The 20614-nt window shown below is 41.3% G+C and overlaps 1 protein-coding gene across 1 annotated transcript in view; it reads right to left on the bottom strand.

Moving 5' to 3' along the window:
- Positions 1–20614, bottom strand: part of LOC138267494 (transcription initiation factor TFIID subunit 4-like) — a 1241721-nt gene that overhangs the window by 528367 nt on the left and 692740 nt on the right. The window lies entirely within an intron of this gene.

Genomic DNA, 20614 nt, shown 5'->3' with positions numbered 1-20614 from the left:
GAGTACAACCCATCAGGAGATGGCTTTCTTATGCACTGTCCGGCCTTTCTTTGCACCCGCATAACAACAAAGAGCTGATCATCCACCCAGAACACTTTAGTATTATTATGGAAGAACACCACTGCTCTTTTAGGGTCCAGGCTGTGGAGTCTCTCCACTTCCTTAGAAGGATGCAGAGGTGTGTAAAAAGCAGGCAAGGTGATGAAGGGGCCTACATGGAAGTAGTAACCACTTTCAGTAGAAAGGAGGGCCAAGCGTGAAGCATCACTTTGTCAGGATAAATGGAAAGGTAGGGCATCTTAGATGACAATGCCTGCAGCTCATCCACACTGCAGGCAGATGTGGTGGCCAAAAGGAAGGCTAATTCAAATTGAGGAGCCTGAGAGGACAATTGTGGAGAGGCTCGAAAGGGGCACACATCAGAAAAGTCAAAACCAAATTCAAGTCCCATTAAGGCCTAATGAATCGGGAAGGAGGAAACATATGAGTAAGGCCTTTGCGGGAATCTATGTACAATAGGAGACTTAAACAACAAAGATTGATCAGGCAATCGTAAGAAAGCAGAGACTTCAGACAAGTGTTTATAGCACTTAAGAGTGTTTATAGCAGAGCCTTTCTGGGCTAACGAAAGTTTAAACAATAGAACCTCAGGCAGAAGGGCAGAAAGGGGGTTAACAGACTTGTCTGTGCACCATGCCACAAATTTCTTCCAACAACAGGTGTACAGGGTGGAGGGATGCCTGGCTGCCAAGATTACACTACAGACTTAGGGAGGAAGGTCAAAAGCTGTAAACCGCGGCCACTCAAGCTTTAAGCAAGAAGGCGGAGACTGGAGAGGTTTGGGTGGCGAACCCTCACCTGCTGCTGCAACAGAAGATCCTCCCAAAGGGGAAGTCTGATCAGAGGATCGAAGGCCATGCACAATAGCTCGGGATACAAGACTCTTCGTGCCCAGTCCAGAGCCACAAAGATTACTTGGGCCTGGCTATTCTTGATAACTCTGGGCAGAGGTGGAATGGGCAGAAAGGTGAACAGGAAATATGAGTTCCACTGGAGACGAAAAGCATTGCGGAGCAAGTGCTGCCTTGGAAACTCCAACAAGCAATACTGCTGACATTTCACGTTCTCTGCGCAGGCAAACAGATCTAACCAAGGCTCTCCCCACTGTTGAAAGAGACCTTGCACCACCTCCGGAGGGAGACACCATTTGTGATCAACTAAGCACTGTCAGCTAAGTTTGTTCGCTCTGCTGTTCAGAGAGCCCACCGGATGTTGAACCACCAGGTAAATGCCCTGTTGTTCCAGCCACGTGCAGAGGTGCAGAGACTCTCGACAAAAGGTCCACGATCCCACGTTGCCCTGCTTGTTGCAGTACCACATGGCGGTGGTGTTGTCCATGAACACCTGCACTACCTTCCCTTCGAGAAAGGGAAGAAATGCTTTCAATGCCAGTCTGATTGCCCAGAGCTCCAACAGTTTGATGTGGAGTCTGGACTCCATCGGAGACCAGATGCCTCTGATCTCAGCCTCCCCCAGGTGGCTGCACCATCCCAGGAGTGATGCATCTGTTACTACTGCCAAATGTGGAAGGCAGAGGGATCAGCCTCTGACCCAATCGTGGTTCGTTGGAAACCACCACAGATCTTGCACTGTTCCCTCTGAGATCTGGACCATGTCAGAGATTTTCCCCTGGAGCTGTGGCCACTGGAGCTTCAGGTACCACTGTAGAGCCTGCATATGCCATCTGTCATCGGCAGGGTGCAGAAGGCCATGAAGCCCAACAGCCTCAGTCTCTCTCACCAAAACCCAGTATAGAGGCTGAAACATCAGTATTATAGCCTGAAAATCCTGGACTCACCACGCAGGAGAATGAGAACGAAACTGCACTGTGTCCAGAACAGCTCAGATAAAAGGAAGCATCTGAGAGGGAGTCTGGTGTGATTTCGGCACGTTTATAATGAACCCCAGCGAACGCGGGAAGTCTGCCATAGTCTGGAGATGGAAGAAGACAGCCTGGGGGGAGCCCGCCTTCAACAGCCAGTAGTCGAGATATGGGGGGAAGACAAACTCCTGATCTAAGCAGATAAGCTGTGACCACCGCCATCACCTTGGTGAACACTGAGGGGCGTTGGTAAGGCCAAAGGGGAGCAGGGTGAACTGAAAGTGCTCCTTGCCTACCGTGAACAGCAAGTAACGTCTGTGGCCAGGAGGATGGGAATGTGTAAGTAAGTGTCCTGCAAGTCCAATGCTACCATCCAGCCACCTGTTATCAGGGCAGATAAAACCTGAGCCAGGGTGAGCATTTTGAACTTCTTCTTGAGGAAGAGATTGAGGGACTGAGAGGCTAGCATAGGGTGGAGGTCTTTGTCCTTTTTGGGCACCAGAAAGTAGCGGGAATAACAAACATGATCTACTTCGGGCACAGAGACCCTCTCAATGGCTCCCTTGGCCAAGAGAGCCATAACCTCCTCACAGAGAATAGCCAAGTGATCCTTTGTCATCCAATCATAGGATAGTGGCATGGATGGAGGGCAGTCTTGAAGAGGAGGAACTAGCCCCTTTTGGACTTTCTGCAAGACCCACCTGTCTGTCACAATGGATTGCCAGCAGAGAAGGTGATGGCAAATCCTCCCTGAGACTGGTCCCTGGGTGGGAAGAGGCAGACCAGAAACGTCTGGAGGCAGCTGTAGAAGGGGTGGGGGACGGAGGGCGAAGGACTGGCCAGACCGCTTGCTCCCTTGATCCACCAGGGTATTGGATCCTACGTCCCCCGGCCACGCTGAGGCTGTGCAGCATGTGCGAAAAAGCAGACTGAGGGGGGATGAGAGGAGCTGTGAGGCCCAAGGACCTTGCTGTAGCACGAGAATCCTTAAAGCGCTCAAGTGCAGAGTCTGCTTTTTATCCAAAGAGACGGGTGCCGTCAAAGGGCATTTTCATTAGGTTAAATTGGACATCCCCTGAAAAGACAGTGGTCCTCAAAATAGGTGTGCAGGTTCAGGGCCACCATCTATAAAACCGCTCTGCCCAGCGAGTCGCTCGTCTCGAGTCCACATCCGATTGTGAGCTGGCAATGAGGATGGGGTTGGTGCCGCCGGGGGGCAAAGTCGGCCCGGGAGCGTTGACATCAGAACCGGTGTCAGTTAAAGTTGAGGTGGTACGAACGGCACTGGTTCTGATACAGAAACGGATCCATGGACGCCTGCCGAGGCCAAAGACGTGGAAACTGAGGGGGCCCCTGCCCAAAGGCACTCCAGCGGAGCGGGACTGCCCAAAAATTAGGTAAATGGACTCATGGACTCTGAGTTCGGCAGGGGTCACTTCATCTCCCAGAAACTCAGGGAGTCGATCTGGACGCAGTCTCTACAGGGGGAGCCTCAGAGTGATGATGCTCTCTTTCCCTCGTCTCGTCAGCCAATGGACGAGGTCAAAGAACATTTGTTCTTCTTCAACTTCTTCTTGTGACTAGACTTACCCGTTCATCCAGAGGACTTGGTGTGGGACTACGACAAGGGGGGAGGGGCTCTGCGACCCATCCCAGGACTTTTCATCTCAACTAGATCGGGACTTGGGAGGAGCTGAGCACCAGCAGCTTTAGGGAACCCTCCCTCAAAGCTTTCAGATTCATGGGCCAACACTCGGAGCACAACTTCAGGTTGTGGTAGCGCTCCAGACACCAATGGCATACGAGGTGCGCATCAGTCACGGACATCGCCGTATGGCAGGATCCGCAGGACGTGAACCCAGCCTTACGTGAAGACATCCTTGATGCACCAGGTGTGAAGACACTCAAAAATCCTCGACAAAAAGTAAAAAAAGACCAGTCAAAAAGTGACTGATGGGTAGCTCTTTCTTCAGATCAGCGCTGGCGGACGTGGAAAGACCAAAAAAACAGCCATCAGCGCACCAGGGTAGCACATATATAGGACCTGCGATGATATATCAGACGTGGACAATGCTGACGGCGGACGCGGAGTCTATCAACGCCACCTAACAGCACACAGGGGTACAGCTCGAGAAAAATCTCCAGATCCAGACTGACGCTTGAGGAAAATTGTAAAGTAAGGAGTCTGCAACTAGATGTCTCTATCAGATACCATTTTCAGAGTGTGGTTGCTGAGATCAATGTTACATCACTGAAGTCACAAGGAAGTGAAATATCCTAACTTCACACAAAGTGTAGCAAATGTATTCAGCAGGACAGTGCTTGCTAAGTGTGTAAAATGTAGATTGTGGTGTACTGTGGAGCACAGTCGCAAATAAATTAGTAACACATTGTGTTGTAGCCCAGTGCTGTTTACAACAGTACATTTTCAATTTAAATGACCACCAAATTTGCACAGACACACAGCTTTACTGTTAAAACTATACAACACACAATTGATAGTGTGTATAAATTTGGTAATGTAAACTATGGTTTACATATTATGGGTCTTGGTGGTTTCCCCTTTGCTGGTAGTTGAGACGGAATTCTATGAGTTGTTTCCAATTCAAATTCTTTTCTGTAGGAAATTCCAGTCATTTTCTGTATCCAAGCTTCCAAGAAACCTATGGAGGCATCATGTTTTTTTCCTTCCAATCCTTCGGGCATTCCAAAGATTCATAACATACTGTGTCTGTTTCTGCCCTTACAATACAATACTGTTTTTTGAAGATTGAGTGTTGTGGACATCACTGCAGTAAGTTCCTTGGTGTGAGAGGTTTCTTGACCTTCCAGGTTACTAATTCTTTTTTCAGTGTCTGCAATTCTGCTGTTTATTTGTCAAAGCTCAATTTTCATAGTGCTGAGATCAGATTGCATTGCATCAGGTTTTATTGTAGTTGATTTTTCCAGTTCATGGACTTCCTTTAGCTTCTTAAGGATAGCGTCTACTGGAAATAGGCTACCTTTTTTAGGTTTAATAGCCAAATCTGGAAGTGGTGGTTCTACTTTAGAACATTTTAATCCAACCTTCAGTCTTTTTTTTAGCCATTTTGCTGTGAACAGTATTGACTCAGTTATCAGAAGTTTCAGAATTCTGATGTCAACTTACAGTGCAGCAGTAAAAGGGACTACTGGATGCAATTACCATCAATATGGGCAGATCTTTATCCCATATGACCCATAGGGTAGCTGGTATGTGACTAGAATGAGATGCTGTTAGGTTTAGATAGGCAGCAACACAATTGTACCATAGGAGAAGATCCATCACAGCTGTAATTGGTACTTTGGGAGTGCCACTTCCAAAATACAGTAGGAATTCCTCTTAACAACATTAATACTGGAATAGTAAGTTATTTGTATAATTCAATGTTGCAAGGGAGCACAATGAGATAGGAGGAACCATTTCACTGTTGGTTGTATCCTACTAAAAACAGAACCTAATTACTGCTGCAGCATAAATCTCAAATATAATACTATGGAATTAAGTACATTGCAAGAGAGAGTCAATTCTGTCTTGGTATTTTGCTAGACTCAGCACATTTAGTGACTATAGTTTGTAAAACGCCATTTAGATGGGTGAAAAGGGCTCTGTAGAAAAACTACCAAATTTAACCCAACAAGGATCCAAAAATTGGTAATTAAATTACAAATTTAGTCTGTCTCATAGCTTGTGGCATCATACAGTAGTGATCTTACTTAGTGCAGTTACCTGGAGTAGTGGCTCCCCTTAGTGATTCGGCTTCTGCAAAAAGGGAATCCTTGTATCAGCAAACTGTCTCTCCTGGTATCCCCCCACGTTCAGCAAGCGTCTCATTTGATCAGAGACTACCCAAAAATTCAATGCAGAGAACGGGTATTAAAGCATGCTTTCTGCCTGCTTCTCAGTCTGGTAGCATTCTGCTGTGGGAGAGTGCCAGCGGTTTGAAGATTCCATGCTCCTGCTCTGCATGATTTCAGGATGTCCCCGAGCGGAGCTCACAGCTTAAGCAGCAATCTCCTCTGAGTTGCGGCCACACCCCCAGAAACTAAGGCAAACCTTTTACCAGGAATTTTACAACCTGGGCCAGCAATGTCACAGCCCTTGCTAGACTTCAGTGGGCCCCGATGAACCTTTGATGGTTGTCTCGACAAGGCCATGTTCAACCTCACCTGAGTGCAGCACTCTAGTTAGGCCACATAGGGCTGTCCTTGGCCATCCACCCTTTCTGGCTCAACACCAAGCTTGACAGGTTGATAGTACAAGTATCTACTAGTAATGTGTATCCAAATGCTTTCCCTACTGTCCTGTCAGACAGGGAATCAAAGCGAACCATCACTTTCTGAAAAAGAGTCTTGCCTTCAGCCAACTTGGTCTTGTGGCCCTCAAACACCATTTACCTGCTGAGACATTACACCTATGCCCTCTGGCACATGGACAGTGAGATATTGCTGGCCTTTCCTGATAATTTTAGAAATATATTTGCTCATATGGTACAACATGGGCAAGGTTCAGCCAAATGCATTTTGAAAGCAGGCCTTGACACAGCAGAATGTATCAATTGTGTCATTGGCACCAGGGCTGTAATCAGATGTCATGCTTGGATCCACATCGCAGGATTCTCCTTTCCTGAAAGACATGGCATTTTCTGGCTCCATACATTTCAGTGAAAAGGTTGATTCTGCATTAAAATGTTTCAGAGACAGCTGTGCAATTGCACACTCTTTAGTTCTGACTTCTCAGCATTTCCACCAGCAGTACTGACTGTTCAGAGGGTACTCGCTGGGTCACACCTAACGTCAGAGGGCATCCTCACAACCTGTGCAATAGCCAGCTCAGCCCTTCACCTGCTCAAAGGGGGTGTAGTGATTACAGAGTTTATGCACAATACCAAGACCATCAGTATTCATGGCCCGCCCCTACTGGGGCTAGGCCACTTTGATTTCTACATCCACGGTCATAATCAGCTAATATGGAGGATTTTCAGTTTTTCTACCCAGGTGCTGCACCATTATATTGGATCACTTGACATTGCCAGTTGTACAGAAAGGTCATGTTCTTTGCTATGTAACATCCCCCACCCACCCCACATATGCCACCTGTTTTGCTTGTATGTCAGCAGATCATGTTGGCATCCTTCTACACTAGGTTCTATCTAGGGGCCATAGAGAGGATCTTTGAGGTTTAGAAAGGCGAGTAGTGTTTATCCAACTATTTAGTATTCCCCAAAAAACTGAGAGATTAGGCCAATTTTAGATCTTCATTCCCTGAATACCTTTATGTGGACGGACAAGTGCAAGATGCTGACTTTGGTCCACCTTTTCTCTGTCCTGGATCCAGGGGATTGAATGGTGGACTAGCAGGACATACTTTCATATTTCTGTTCTGCAGTCCCACAGGCACTAATTTTGGTCATGGTGGGATTGGAGTACAACTTGCTGTTCTTCCCTCGCCCTCCACATTTGCAAATTGGATGCAGCAGGTTGGTATACATGTATTTCCTTATCTCTATGACTGCCAGCTGAAGTCGGGCTCCTGCAGTCAGTTGATAACCTTCTTTTATCCCTTGAGGTCTCCATCTGTGAGCCCGGGTCTCATCGGATGCCCGCACAGAATTCCCTTTCATAAAGGCCATCCCAGCAAAGATGATTTTCCAGGCATTCCCATCATAGGGCATTTAGGTTATGACCCTCATGATTGATGCTCAGTCGTCGATTTTGGACCTGATCGTTCTGAGCCTTCTTGGCCTTTGCATGCTGCTGGAACCATATGCTTGCTGGGAAATGTGGGCCTTACAGTGGTATCTCCGCCTTCAGTACTCTCAACACCTAGGCTGTCTTTCAAGCAGAGTTTACCTATCAAAGGAAACAGTCTAGGTCCTTCCGTGGTGGAAGGTGGATGCCAAACTGCTCTCTGGCATGTCATTCCCCCTACCTCAGACAGAGCTCCCACTAGTGATTGATACATCATTTCTAAGCTGGGGCAGCCTCTGGGAGAAGTGGAGGTGAAGGTGCTTTGGTTGCTGGTGGAATGGAAGCTCCACACTGTCTAATGACATTCTGAGCCATTCAGTTGGTTCTGAAGGTCTTCCTCTAATCTATTAAGTGAAAGCCAATTCAGGTGGTACTGCAACAAGCAGGCCAGTGTGATCCTCTACTTTGGAAATGGCTGGACTTACAAGGGATCTACCTAGTAGCCAAGCATTTGTTGAGCTCACTGACCTTTATGGTAAGGAAGCTCACCAGATATCAGATGGTTGAGTATGAATGGCATCCTCATCCAGGCATCTTTGCCCAGTGAGTATCCATAAGTTGGGTGTTTAAGCCACCGCTGTGAAAATGCATTGTCACGATTACTGTGCACTGGACATTCCATTAGGCGGCTGCTTGACAGACCTATTCGGTCTACAGTGGGGTGGAGGTTTCCTGTACACACTTCACTGCTAGCCTGCCTGCACTGAGTTCAGAAGAAGATCAGAAAGAACTGGGCTCAAAGGATTCTGATATCCCCAGTTTGGGCCAGTAGAGTGAGATACCCGGATTTGTTGATCCTCAGCATTTGCCCTCCGATCTGTCTACCTCTGGGAAAGAACATCCTGTCCTCGCCCTGCCTCAATGATTTAAAACAAAAGGTTTCTGGTCAGCTATCACAGTAATCTTCCGGAACCCAGAGAAGCCCTCCTGTGTGGTACTGCAGCACTTAGGCGCTACACGTTGCAGGCTTGTGCTCCGTGCAAGCTTCACTGCTCACATGGTACCTCAGGATCACAAGGGGGAAGCTTGCCCTGCATCCATCCGTCTGCAACTGCCCAATCCAGAATCTCAGACCTTTTTTTTATTCAATTTGTTTTTAACACAACATAAATGATGTAATATGTGAGGTCATTAGAAGTGCATGATAGGGGTGGAAGTTACAGGTTTTTATAATAACCTATAACTTGTGTATTTTGCTAGTCTTTGGGTTTTTTGATGTTAGCTCATGTCTCATTCCCCCACCTAATTATAATGTAACTTTACCCTTTGTTTTTTCAGGGGCAGTGGATAAAAATACACACGCACACACACAGAGTTTGAAATGGATACTCACACCAAGGGAAGTGCTATTAGCTATGTAAGCTTATACATTGGATATAGGAGCCGAATCTTTGGGTGTCTCAGTAACATATTTAGCACAATTGAAAACTGTTGCTCGTTTAATAAATAACATATCAGGGTACACTGATTTCTTGATATTTATTTTCCGTAGAGAATGTGACAAAAGGTATATACTATAGTAAAGTATCGTCCAGTGGTGTACAACTTAAATGGCATTATAACAGTGCATTCTTATTATATTTCTGAAGCTTTATTAGTTTATACAGTTAATGGCAAGGTTTGATTAGAACGTTCAACGACAGAGCCTTTCTTCTTATTTTCCCACATTACCAATCTTTGTGAAGGCGGTGGGAGTGATGGGTCGGAATGACAAGTATTACTGTTTGTTGTTTTCATCATGGCTGATGTTTTTGGAACTTTTTGGACTATTATTGTCCTACCCTCTTATTCTGCTTCAAGTTTTGAGATCATTCAGATTGTTTTTATCAATGATATTTCAAGGAGATTCCATTATATTTCCATACCAAGAATAGGAAAATATATTTTTGGGGGGTTCTTACAGTCAGTCCACAGGTTGATTATGTATACATGCAGGTTTGTAATCAAAAGAGTTGAAGGTTTGATTTTTCATATTGCAATTCAATGTTCCATATCTGTTATGATTTCTTTACCAGTTCAAAATGTCTATATCCACTACTAATTTAAATAATATTTCTCTTAACATAAAGGACCTAAACCACCCAGTAAAAAAATTGGAAATTATAGACTATATAGATGTATATATATATATTGATTAAACGGCAATATGATTATCTTAGGAGAATGTAAAATAGGCCATAAAGAAGCTTTATCTCTAAAATATAAATGAATGGGTGACAGTGATAAACTTTGCTGTCCTGCTAATGGTAAGAAAAAAAGTGCACTGATATTATCTAAGAAAGTGAATGACTCGGTTATTATAGATTACACTGATATGAAGAGTAGACGGATAACTGCAAAACTTCTTAGAAATGAGGAGGAGCTTTATTTCATAAATGTATATGTCCCAAATGCAGATTAACCCAAATTTCAGTCACATCTAACTCAAGAAATTAGTTTTATTTCACACAATCCCAAAATCATTTTTGGTGAAAGCTTTAATTTACATCTATACTGCACGCTTGACAGATCCTCCCGATGTAAAGCTCATAAGAAATTACTCAATTTATGCCATAGATATAATCTCAATGATGTTTCGAGACTGCAATATCTTGATGTATTAGACTACAATTTCTAATCTCCACCACACAATATATATTCTATAATAGATTATCTACTGATCTCAGGATAACACTTAGAATCCATTCACGGAACCTACATACAAACTAAACACATCTAGGATCACTCCAGCAAAACATTCTCTCTCGTATGAGTCTTATCACCTACACCACAACATTTGTGGGGGCTCAATGATGAAATCCTACAAGATCAAATAACCGAACACAGATACAAAATTATATAGATACTTTCATACTAGTGAACAAACAGGAAGAAAACTCTTTCCCTACAAGGTGAGAAGCCTTAATACGATGATTAAACATTCACTAATAAACATGCATTTACATATGAATAAGAACACAAACAAATCTATTCTTTTATTAGAAAAAGAAAATAAAACCTTAGAAACTCAACACAGACTATCAAAATATTGTTTAATCCTATAAGAATTGAGTAATAAGAAATACAACTTTGATCAGATGTTATGCATAGGAGATGGATTGGATAGATAGACAAAAAAATATAAGACTATGTGAAGCAAACAAAGCAGGGAAAATGCTGGCATTATAATTAAAATGTAAAACACTTTATGGAGTTTTACGTTTTACATGTAATTATATGACAACTCTAATCAAATGAATTTTCAACAATGCTTTCCATTTTAGATGAACTTGTTTTCCCAGCTATTTCTGACAAGGAGAGATCTAAACTCATCAATAACTATTGAGGAAATAACAAAGGTTATTAACAATCAGAAAATGAACAAATCCCCCGGCCCAGATGGATACACAGCCAATTTTAATAAATTATTTTTACCCACTTTAAAGTTCCATTTAGAAATTGTTTCCAATACCTCCCTCAGACTGGAGTGGTAGAGGGGACCCCTGCAGAATCAGTCATAGGCTAACTTAAGAATTACAGGCCAATCTCACTAATTAATATCGATTGCAAAAATCTATGCCACCCAGATTAGAAACATTAATACCCGATCTTATACACCCTAATCAAGTACGGTTTGTCAAACACAGACTTATCTAGTGTTAACACAAGGCTGTTCTCCCAAGTAAAAGAAAATGAGCATTCAACTTCCACACCAACAGTGGGTATTGCCTTAGATGCTTAAAAGGCATTTGTCAAGGTTTCATGGACGTTTTTGAGGTCAGCTGTGCAAAATTCAAGTTGGGACTGGACTTTATCTGGGTGGTAATTGCCTTATATAGACAAGCCTTCTGCTAGAATCTGCCTACACAGTACAATTTCTAAGGCCTTTTCTTTAAAGGCCAGAAAACAGACAATGGTGTCTGTTATAACAAGCATTATTTTAGTGAGTTATAAAACCTGTGCTTTATATGATTATAACAAATGAGCAATTTGCAGTTATTTATTTTAACAACCTAGTGGTCAAAGCAGCAGCCTATGCTCATGGCATTTTGATTTTCACAGAAAACGCAGGACAATCCACCAGAGCTTTACTGCAAACCATAGCCACATATTCATTTTATACCTTAAACAAAGATAAATTAGAGTTTATGGCTTTAAATATGCTGGGAGGAAAATAAGTACTAGGTGCCTCTGGTCTAGCATGGCAGGGTACATATTCAAAATATCTAGGTATTCAATTTAATGACAATATTTAAAAAACAATAAAACACAACAAATAGATGATGATAAATAAACTAACCACACTTGTATAAAGTTGAACACCTAAAGTGCTTATTTGTGGGGACAGCTGGAGAACATAAAAATAATGTTCACTCCTATAATGAATTATGTAGTACGGATGATCCCAGGGGCTTTGATGATTTCTTTTCAAAAGTGGATGCCATCCTAAGAGGTTTCCTATAGAACAATAAACGGCCAGAAATGTCTTTAAACAAGCTTAGACTTCCTAAAGATGAAGAAGTTGTTAGACTGGCAAACTTCAAAGATTACCAACCAGCTTTTGTTTTATTAAACCAAGCGTCAACGTGGATAATTAACTCTGACTCCTATTTCCCCATTTGGCTGGAAGTAGAAAATGGGATTATGCATGAGACATCTCTCACTCCTTATTTGATATCCACATTATTCTGCTCTAAAGACTACTACCACAAATAGGCTGCATCAGGAAGCATTTCACATACAACTTCAAGTCAAATCCATACCATAAATATCAAAGGCAGATATCATATGGATAGGTAACTAAAATAAGCTTCTTACAACACTGTTGGAAGCCTTTGGTTTTCAGGGAAAACATTTATCTGGCACACTCAGTAAGATTCTGATGTGGGTAAAATAGGGGCAGTTAAGGAGCAAAGCTCCAGATCTGCATCGAAGTGCATAAGAGGAATGGAACCGTTGGGTTTGATGTAAATCTATTTAGTTGTTTTTGTCAAATGGCTAAGACGGTTAAATTATATATACATATATATGTCCTACTAATCTGCAGCGGTCTGAGTACCCAAGAATATAAAAATATTCAAAACTGACTAGACTAGGGAGCATTTCACTCTCATCAGTCATTGCGGGTATGCGCATTCAAGCATGGTCACAACTTCAGGAAAAATGTGGAGCTCTCAGTTACAGGAGGATAGGAATTGGTCTCTGCAGCCTGTTAAAAAAATAAATAAAAAAATTAATAAACGGAGGAGCAGAAGCCATAAAAGGGCAGGGACAGCCTACCCATACCACCTGGCTCCTTTTGGGGGCTAAAAGGCTACCCCCTGATAGTAATAATTATAAGAACAATTTGCCCCAGGCTGTGTGGTTAAGGATCACAGGTATCTGTGAACAACAGCAAGTGCATTGGACACCTGCTAGATCTTCTGAGGGTGTCCTGATAAAAACCCGGTCCGCCAAACCCGGATGTTTCAACATGGAACCACAAGGAGGGGAATATTTACAAACCCATTTCATAGGTCCTTTACCTTTAAAAAAAAGTCTAGTAAAAAAACAAAAATCACTCAGCGTTCAGCTGAAGGCTTCACATCAGGGATAAAGCCATGAGAATTGGATCTGGTGTGAGGGATATGGTTTGCATGGCTGTTGTGCAGAAGTGTGATCTTACCAGTAACTTCCACAAAAACAATGAAATATGGTTTTAATTTATAATAATAAATGCAATTCCACTGTGGTGTTTAAAGTGAATTTAAGGTTTAATAAACCTATGTTAAGGTACTATAACCAAGGTTTCTCATAACTTTACTTGAACAATTTTTGTTTTGCTCATAACTGATGCCCTTTCCCAAATAGACATGGAATTTTCCCAAAAACAAATTTTGGTTAGTTTCTGGATGGGGGATGTCACGAAATGCAACCCATCACACCAACAAAACATGATTAGGAACCCTGAAACCCTCTGGTGGAGGAACATAGGGAGATATGACCAAGGAAATATTGTTGCCAATATTTCAGCAACACAATGCCCTCAGGCTCATCAAAAAGGAAAAGCAAAACGCTGTACGACAATGCAAGACTGCAACACTGTGAAAGCCTGAATGCATCCACGATGCGAAGATACTTCAGGGTCTGCCAGCTCCCAGGGGTGAAAAAATAGCGTAATAGGAAGGGATAAGAAGCAATCACATGCAAAATACCACAGCAACATAACAAGGGAAACCATAGGTAAACCTCGCTTAGCTGACAACGGTTCAAAGGAAAGAATGAATATTGGTGACTATGGAGGAACAGGGCAGGGCCTAGAAACAGTTTGTAGTCTAGGAGTGGGGCTAAAACTCAAAAATACCTTTGGGCGATGCCTCCTTGTACCGTGTCTATAAGTTTATTGTGTATAAATATTCAATTACGATAGTAACATTATTAAAAAAAAAAAACAGTAAAATAATTAAGATTGACACTCCGTACCCACCACACACTAAAACAACAAGGAATTAGAATCAGACCCTGAACTTGTTAACATGGCATAGGTTAAATCAAGAAATTTGATGAGCTAAGTTACAAAGGGCCTCAGTTTGCAATGCAAAATACAGTTTTACTGGAACTTCGATGGACTGGACATTAGCAGCATTAAAACAGTCAAGTAAATGTCACTTGTGTAGATGTAGTAGTTTCAAACAAAGGAGAATTATGTGTTCCAGCGATTCGTGCTTGAAGTCACAGTCTGCAGCCAAAAGGTTTGGCACCTTAGGATCTGGAACGGACTTTTACTGGCGTTTTAGGAAAGAAAAAGACAATTGCTTTAAATGTATATTGTTGTACGTACATGTGGGGAAGAGTAAATTTGTTTAAGAGAGTCTGTATATGTGTGAGCATTTATGTTTGTATGTGGGATTGTGTGAGTAAATATAAATTAGTGAGAGTGAGTGGGAATATGAATGAGTGAGTCAGGGTACAGCGAGTGCAAGGGAGTGAAAATGAAGACGTGCAAGGGAGTGCTGAGCAGGACTGGGGGACATATTTATGAGAGGCTTGTGCCGCCGTTGCGTCACTTTTAGTGATACAACGGCAGCGCAAACCTCTCGACCATATCTGATGCCACGCAGTATCACATAGATTCAGCACATTCCTGCCTTTCCTTTTGATGCAGGGCAGCAAGATGACAGTGACAATTAAGTGAGTCATTGGACATTTAAAAATAAGATAATTTATCCCCTTGATTAATTTTTTCTTTGTTGTATTTCAAGAGTAGCCCAGGATCCAGGGGATTATATGGATAAACCCCACATATTATCTGTATTGATTGATAGCACCTAATCAGGTATAAGGGTAACTTTTAATCACTATAAGGATATTATGGTTATTAGACACTGCTACACCACACCAAGAAGTAATTGTCCAAGTATGTCTGAACCACAAATGGTTAGTTATACAGATGAACAAATGAACAGACTATTGGAGAATCCATTGTTACTTAGTGGGGACCGGGTACAACCAGCAGATATTAATTTGGATAAAATTGAGAAATTGTAATATCTAAAAAAAGAAACATACTAGAACAAAATTGCATGCCCAAGTTTTATTGGAACATTTAAAGAATAATACAATTCCAGCTGGATTACAAGGTTAAAATATTGCAGTGATATTTATCACAGACAAGAATTACCTACTTCAATTTAGTGGAGTAGGTACAAAATGTTCAAGGGATTGGCTGTCTCTTTCAATTGAAACAGAATTGAGGATTAATGAACAGGAACTTCGAGAGATTGAGGCCTTAGAAAGAGAAATTGCTGAGGATGGGACAATACAAAATGACAAAAAACTTGTAGAGAAGTTTCAGAAAACTATCGCAAATTTTAAAACCATTACAATACATAAAAAATCTACACAGGTGGTGAGAGATATAAAAAACTTCCATAGAGAAAAAAAACATATTCCTATCTGAATGCCGACTTCTACTTGTGTAATACTCCTTATCAGCAATACCCAGTAAGATCATAGAGACGGTATACAGTATTTTCAGAAACTTAATCTCATTCAAGCCAAGAAACCCCGGTCAGGCCAGGATCCACCTTCCCCTATCCAGGCAACCAACCTTTTTTCAACAGAGGGACATGAGGGAGGAGAATTCCAGACACAGAGACAGGTGTATTACCGGTGGTAAGATCTGAGATGGAGTTGGTCCCAATTTAGAATTTGTCTAGACATCAGTTGTCTGACTTGGAAATTGCTGTCATGAAGAAAGGCTTATCATTTGTTCCACAAAAATACTTAGATCCAATTTCCACAAAAATTGTGGTTCTTCAGTTCCTGAGAAAACTTAAGTTGAAAGCCTTTTTGCCAATAAGTAAAGTCCACAAGAAGTTAATACCAGTGGGTTGAGAATTAAATCTACATTTTGCCCTTCCACTTCAATGATGCCATCACAACTAGTGACCTTTGAGATTATGATACTCAGGGAAGTAGATAACTTGAATTCTAGGAGATTATTTGTGAAACAGAACTGCTTGAGGCAGGAACAAACAGCACTACGGAATCTGGCCAATAATGACATTCTAAAAATAACCCAGCAGACATGAGAGAGGGTATTGTTGAGTCAGATAAAGAAATATATGAACAGGAGATCCGCAGAAAGCTTAATAATTCCACACATTACCAGCCCACCCTTGAAGGCCCGCTCAAAGGGGATAATACATTTGGTCAAATAACTTACACAAACGCTTTAGAGGAGGAATGAATTTCTACCAAAGAGTTTGAATTTTTGAACATGAGCCAAAATAGAACACCAGTCTCATATATATGGCCAAAAATTCATAAAAACATAAATGCCTTACCTGGGAGACTAATTACAGCAGCATGCAAGTCGATATTGGAACCCTTGGCCGAATATGTTGATGTTTTTCTCAAACCCCCTATACCAGAAACAAGGGCATATGTGAGGGATTCAATGGACTTCATTAATAAAGTGGAAGGAAGACCATTTAATGAATCCACTGATTTGCTAGTAACGCTTGACATGTAAGTATTATATACTAATATTCCTCACAATACAGCAGCTCTGAATAGTAGACCTAGTCAGCACAATGTACCAACTCAATTCCTCGTTGATCTAGCTATGCTCTGGCTTAAAACAAAACGTAAAAAATAATTTTGCATTTAAGCATGATCTATTCTTACAAATCAAGGGCGTAGCAATGGGATACTGCTTAGCTTAGGAGCTAGCAAATTTGTTTATGTCCTTCTTTGGGGAAAAAGGGTATATATGCTATGGATAATATATACTTACAGAATATCAAGGAATAGTATAGATATCTTGATGATATTTTCCTGATATGCACAGGGACAGAAACAAGATTACGTGAGTTCCATGAATGTTTGAACCACTGCACGTCAGATCTAAGAATCAATAGCGTTATCCTTCAATGCAAAATTGATCAATTTCTTAGACATATATGTACAAACAAGTGATGTTGGTCTTTGTGTCAGTTTGTATACAAAGCCAACAGACTGAAATACACTTCACTAGTGGACACCCTAGATCTCTCAAAGAAAATCTCCTGTTGAGACAGTTTCTTTATATCTGAAGAAACTGCACAAATAAAGAGGATTACTTTGACAATGCCAACATACTGATGAATAAACTGATGGCCAGAGGGTTCCCTAAAAAAATTGATTAAAGGATCACTTAAAAGGGCTTGGTTTACGCCAAGGGAAGCTTTGTTTTAACTTAAAGAAAAAGTAGAGGAAACACCACTGACTTGTGTTCTCACATACAAACCAAAGGCAAACAAAATAAAGAGAATCCTCAAAAAACATTGGGCAACTGTTTCTGATGTGGGTATTCCATTCCCTATGTGTGCTTTAAAAAAATAAAAAACATTAAACAACAGTTGGTAAGAACTGCAAGTTTGGTCAGAAAACCAAAAGTTATTCCCACACCAATTGGCTTGCCACCAGTGGTAGGACACTACAGATGTCAAAGATGTACAGCATGTGGATTCACTGCTGACATTAAAAGTATCATCATGAATGGTATTAGTCATACTCAAACTAAATGTTCCAACTGTAAAAGAAAAAAATGTGGAGTTCTGCATTAAATGCCCATGTGATTTGACATATAAAGGACTTGCAACACAGCCTGTTAAAACAAGGATATTGCAACACAGATCATGCATAAAATGTGGCATACAGGGAGCACATTTGATTGAACATTACAAGGATTTCAAATACACAGGAAACTATATTGATTGGTCTGTCTTATTTGTTGCTGAAAGAAAACAACAAGATGCAGTGTCCATTTTGAATAGAATGGAAACTGTGTTAATAGAAACATTTTAGACTGCACAAAAAGGACTCAATGCTATGGATGAGATATGGTCATTGATCTAACATCTATGGGATCCCCAAACGTAATAAGGCTAAACAGATTTTTTTGTTTTGTTTAAGTAGTGTTGGGCACTGGGAGATAAACTCACTATGTATACAGCATACACAGGGGTAGTATTCCATCATGGTGAGTGAAATGTAATGAATACATTTATGTAATATATGGAATATGGATATGGAGTCCTGCTAAAATCATGACCACATGCGATTTTGAATATATTCTTCGTTATATCTAAAAGTATAGTTGATTGATGTATGAAATGTGTTTAGGTGGGATGGTGTCTCTTGGGCTGGATTTGGAATAGTCAGCTCTAACAAGTGTTAGCTTTGTTAGAATGTTTTGCACCTCTCCTAATGAACTATTCTTAGAAACTACACATGCATAGAGGAGAACCCCATTAGTAGAAGCAGGGTGTCACTGTGTTATTTTTGGATAGTTATGAAACAGTTTTGCAGAATACATTGGTGTGTATATTCACCATTTCAGCACTATGAGTATTTTTTAGCAGGTGCTGCGATTGGGGTTCATTTGTTCAGCTTTTTTTAATACAAAATTGGAGATCAGTTCCGTTACTATGGGTGGCAGTAGTAAGGACCTTTCTTCATATTATATAAGTTATTTTTCACTGTTTTGAATAATTACTCAGTTCCACTACATTCCAACACGGATGACACAAAGGCTTCATTGGGGTAAGTCACCTCTTGATGTTTACTCAAGGAAACCTATTTCGTCACTATTGTGTGTTTTTTCTAAAAAAAAAGATAGCAGTCAGGTGAATTTGGTTCAATGACGGGAACGCTAGAGAAGCAATTTGGTTGTTTCGATATATGCTCTACTAAGTCTCAGGACCTTGGCGACAGCCCCCTGATCTGAGAAGAAGAGCATAGTCCCACCTTGCAACCACCGCACGGAGGGCAAATGAAGTGGATAAATTGGTTACACGGCCTTGGAAATTTCACGAGGTAAGCGTGGTGTACCTAATATGCAGAGACGGTTCTCAATGTGTTCGTTTTTCTATAAAATACAGTATTATTTGAGGTGAGATGGGCCCTGACGTATGTATGTACTTTTGATCTAGTACCGGGTCAAGTGTTGAAAAGAGTGCTCTCACAGCCAGAGAGGCCTATAGTAAGCATACCCCTGTTTTTTTCGCAAGCGTGACACAAAATGTGTGGTTTGGAGTCAACATAACAGCGATTTTATTTATTTGTTTCCATTTAGAAGACCCATCTAAGGGATCCACAAGTAATGTGATTTGGACAAGATTGGGGTAAGTGGCTGTAAATAGCATACTCTGGATTCTTGATGCCATGCATGTACACCAGGTGAATAAAAATGAAGGCATGGACGTCACTGGTTTCTCTATATTTTAAGATTCCAATTACATCCATGAGGCTTCCCTGGTGGTGCACTTATTTTGCATGATTCTCTGTATTGTACCAGACAGTGTGTCTAAGCATTGCATGCAATTTGCTGCTTTCTCAGGCATCTTTTGAGTGCATGAATGACTAATCTCCAGGATGTATACCCACGTTTGGTCACAGTTGGTTCACTGAGAGATATACTTACCTATATCAGGTGGAGGTTTTTACCCATTTTTGTTTAGACATACGTAGTGTAGGTTTTGGAATGTTGTATAATTGTGATGTATTTTTATAGGTTTTAAGAGTTTCCTTGTCTTCCAATGCCCTGGTGAGGCTGGATTGCTAAAGGCCGAAAAGCGACAACAATATCTTGAAAAGAGTCTGAAAAAACTAAAAAGTTATAGTTAGATTAGAGATAGGGAGGCCTTTTGGCCCAATTAAAATCCTTGCTAGAGAATGGACTTCCTGAGGTGGATCTGCTGCGCAGAAGGCTTGGTCGCAACCACCTAGCCTGGAACTTTGTGGAAGGCGCAAGGAATCCCAGAAGGAAAAAACATGTTGCACATTGCATATTTTAAATGTGGGTATGTATGTCTATGTTAAGTATTTGTATGTATAATATTATACAGTATGTTGTTGGTGGGGGTGAAGCAGTGAAAAACGTTTTTGTTATTGTTTTTGAAAAGTAATCAATTGAAGTCATAAATACAATTCCAGTGACAATTAAGTGTGTCAATGAACATTTATAAATAAGGTAATTTATTCTTTGTTGACTTTTATTCTTCAGAATGGCATTAAGCTCTCAACGAGCATTGGCAAAGCCAATACGTCTCGCCAATGCGAGGGCTATTGGCTTTTTTAGTGTCAATGTCTTTTAGCTAAATAGCCCAAGAGCACACAATTAAAGCAAGTAAGCTGTGATTTATCCTTGTCTTCTTGGTTTCAGTGGCAGAACTGTAAATGTTTCAAACCAAATCCTTTTCCTCCTTTTCCTACCTTGGGAGTGATCTCACTGCGAGCAGCAAGCACCAGTGCATTAAATAATTGCAAAATGCTGCAGTCGAATGAGAACATTTAACAGTCCACATGAAAGGCAAAAGTAAAATAAATAAATAAATAAACATTTAAAAAAGTGACAGACAACACAGCAAAGCATTGCCAAAGCCAGTTGGTCTTACGTATGCAAGAGCTACTGGCTCTGACAATACCTTCTAGGCAGGCGGTGCATCAGTGCAACTG

Source organism: Pleurodeles waltl, chromosome 12 (assembly GCF_031143425.1).
Source record: "Pleurodeles waltl isolate 20211129_DDA chromosome 12, aPleWal1.hap1.20221129, whole genome shotgun sequence".
Classification (NCBI taxonomy): Eukaryota; Metazoa; Chordata; class Amphibia; order Caudata; family Salamandridae; genus Pleurodeles; species Pleurodeles waltl.
Note: the sequence above shows the minus strand (reverse complement) of the source record. Positions and strands in the feature narration are given on the sequence as shown.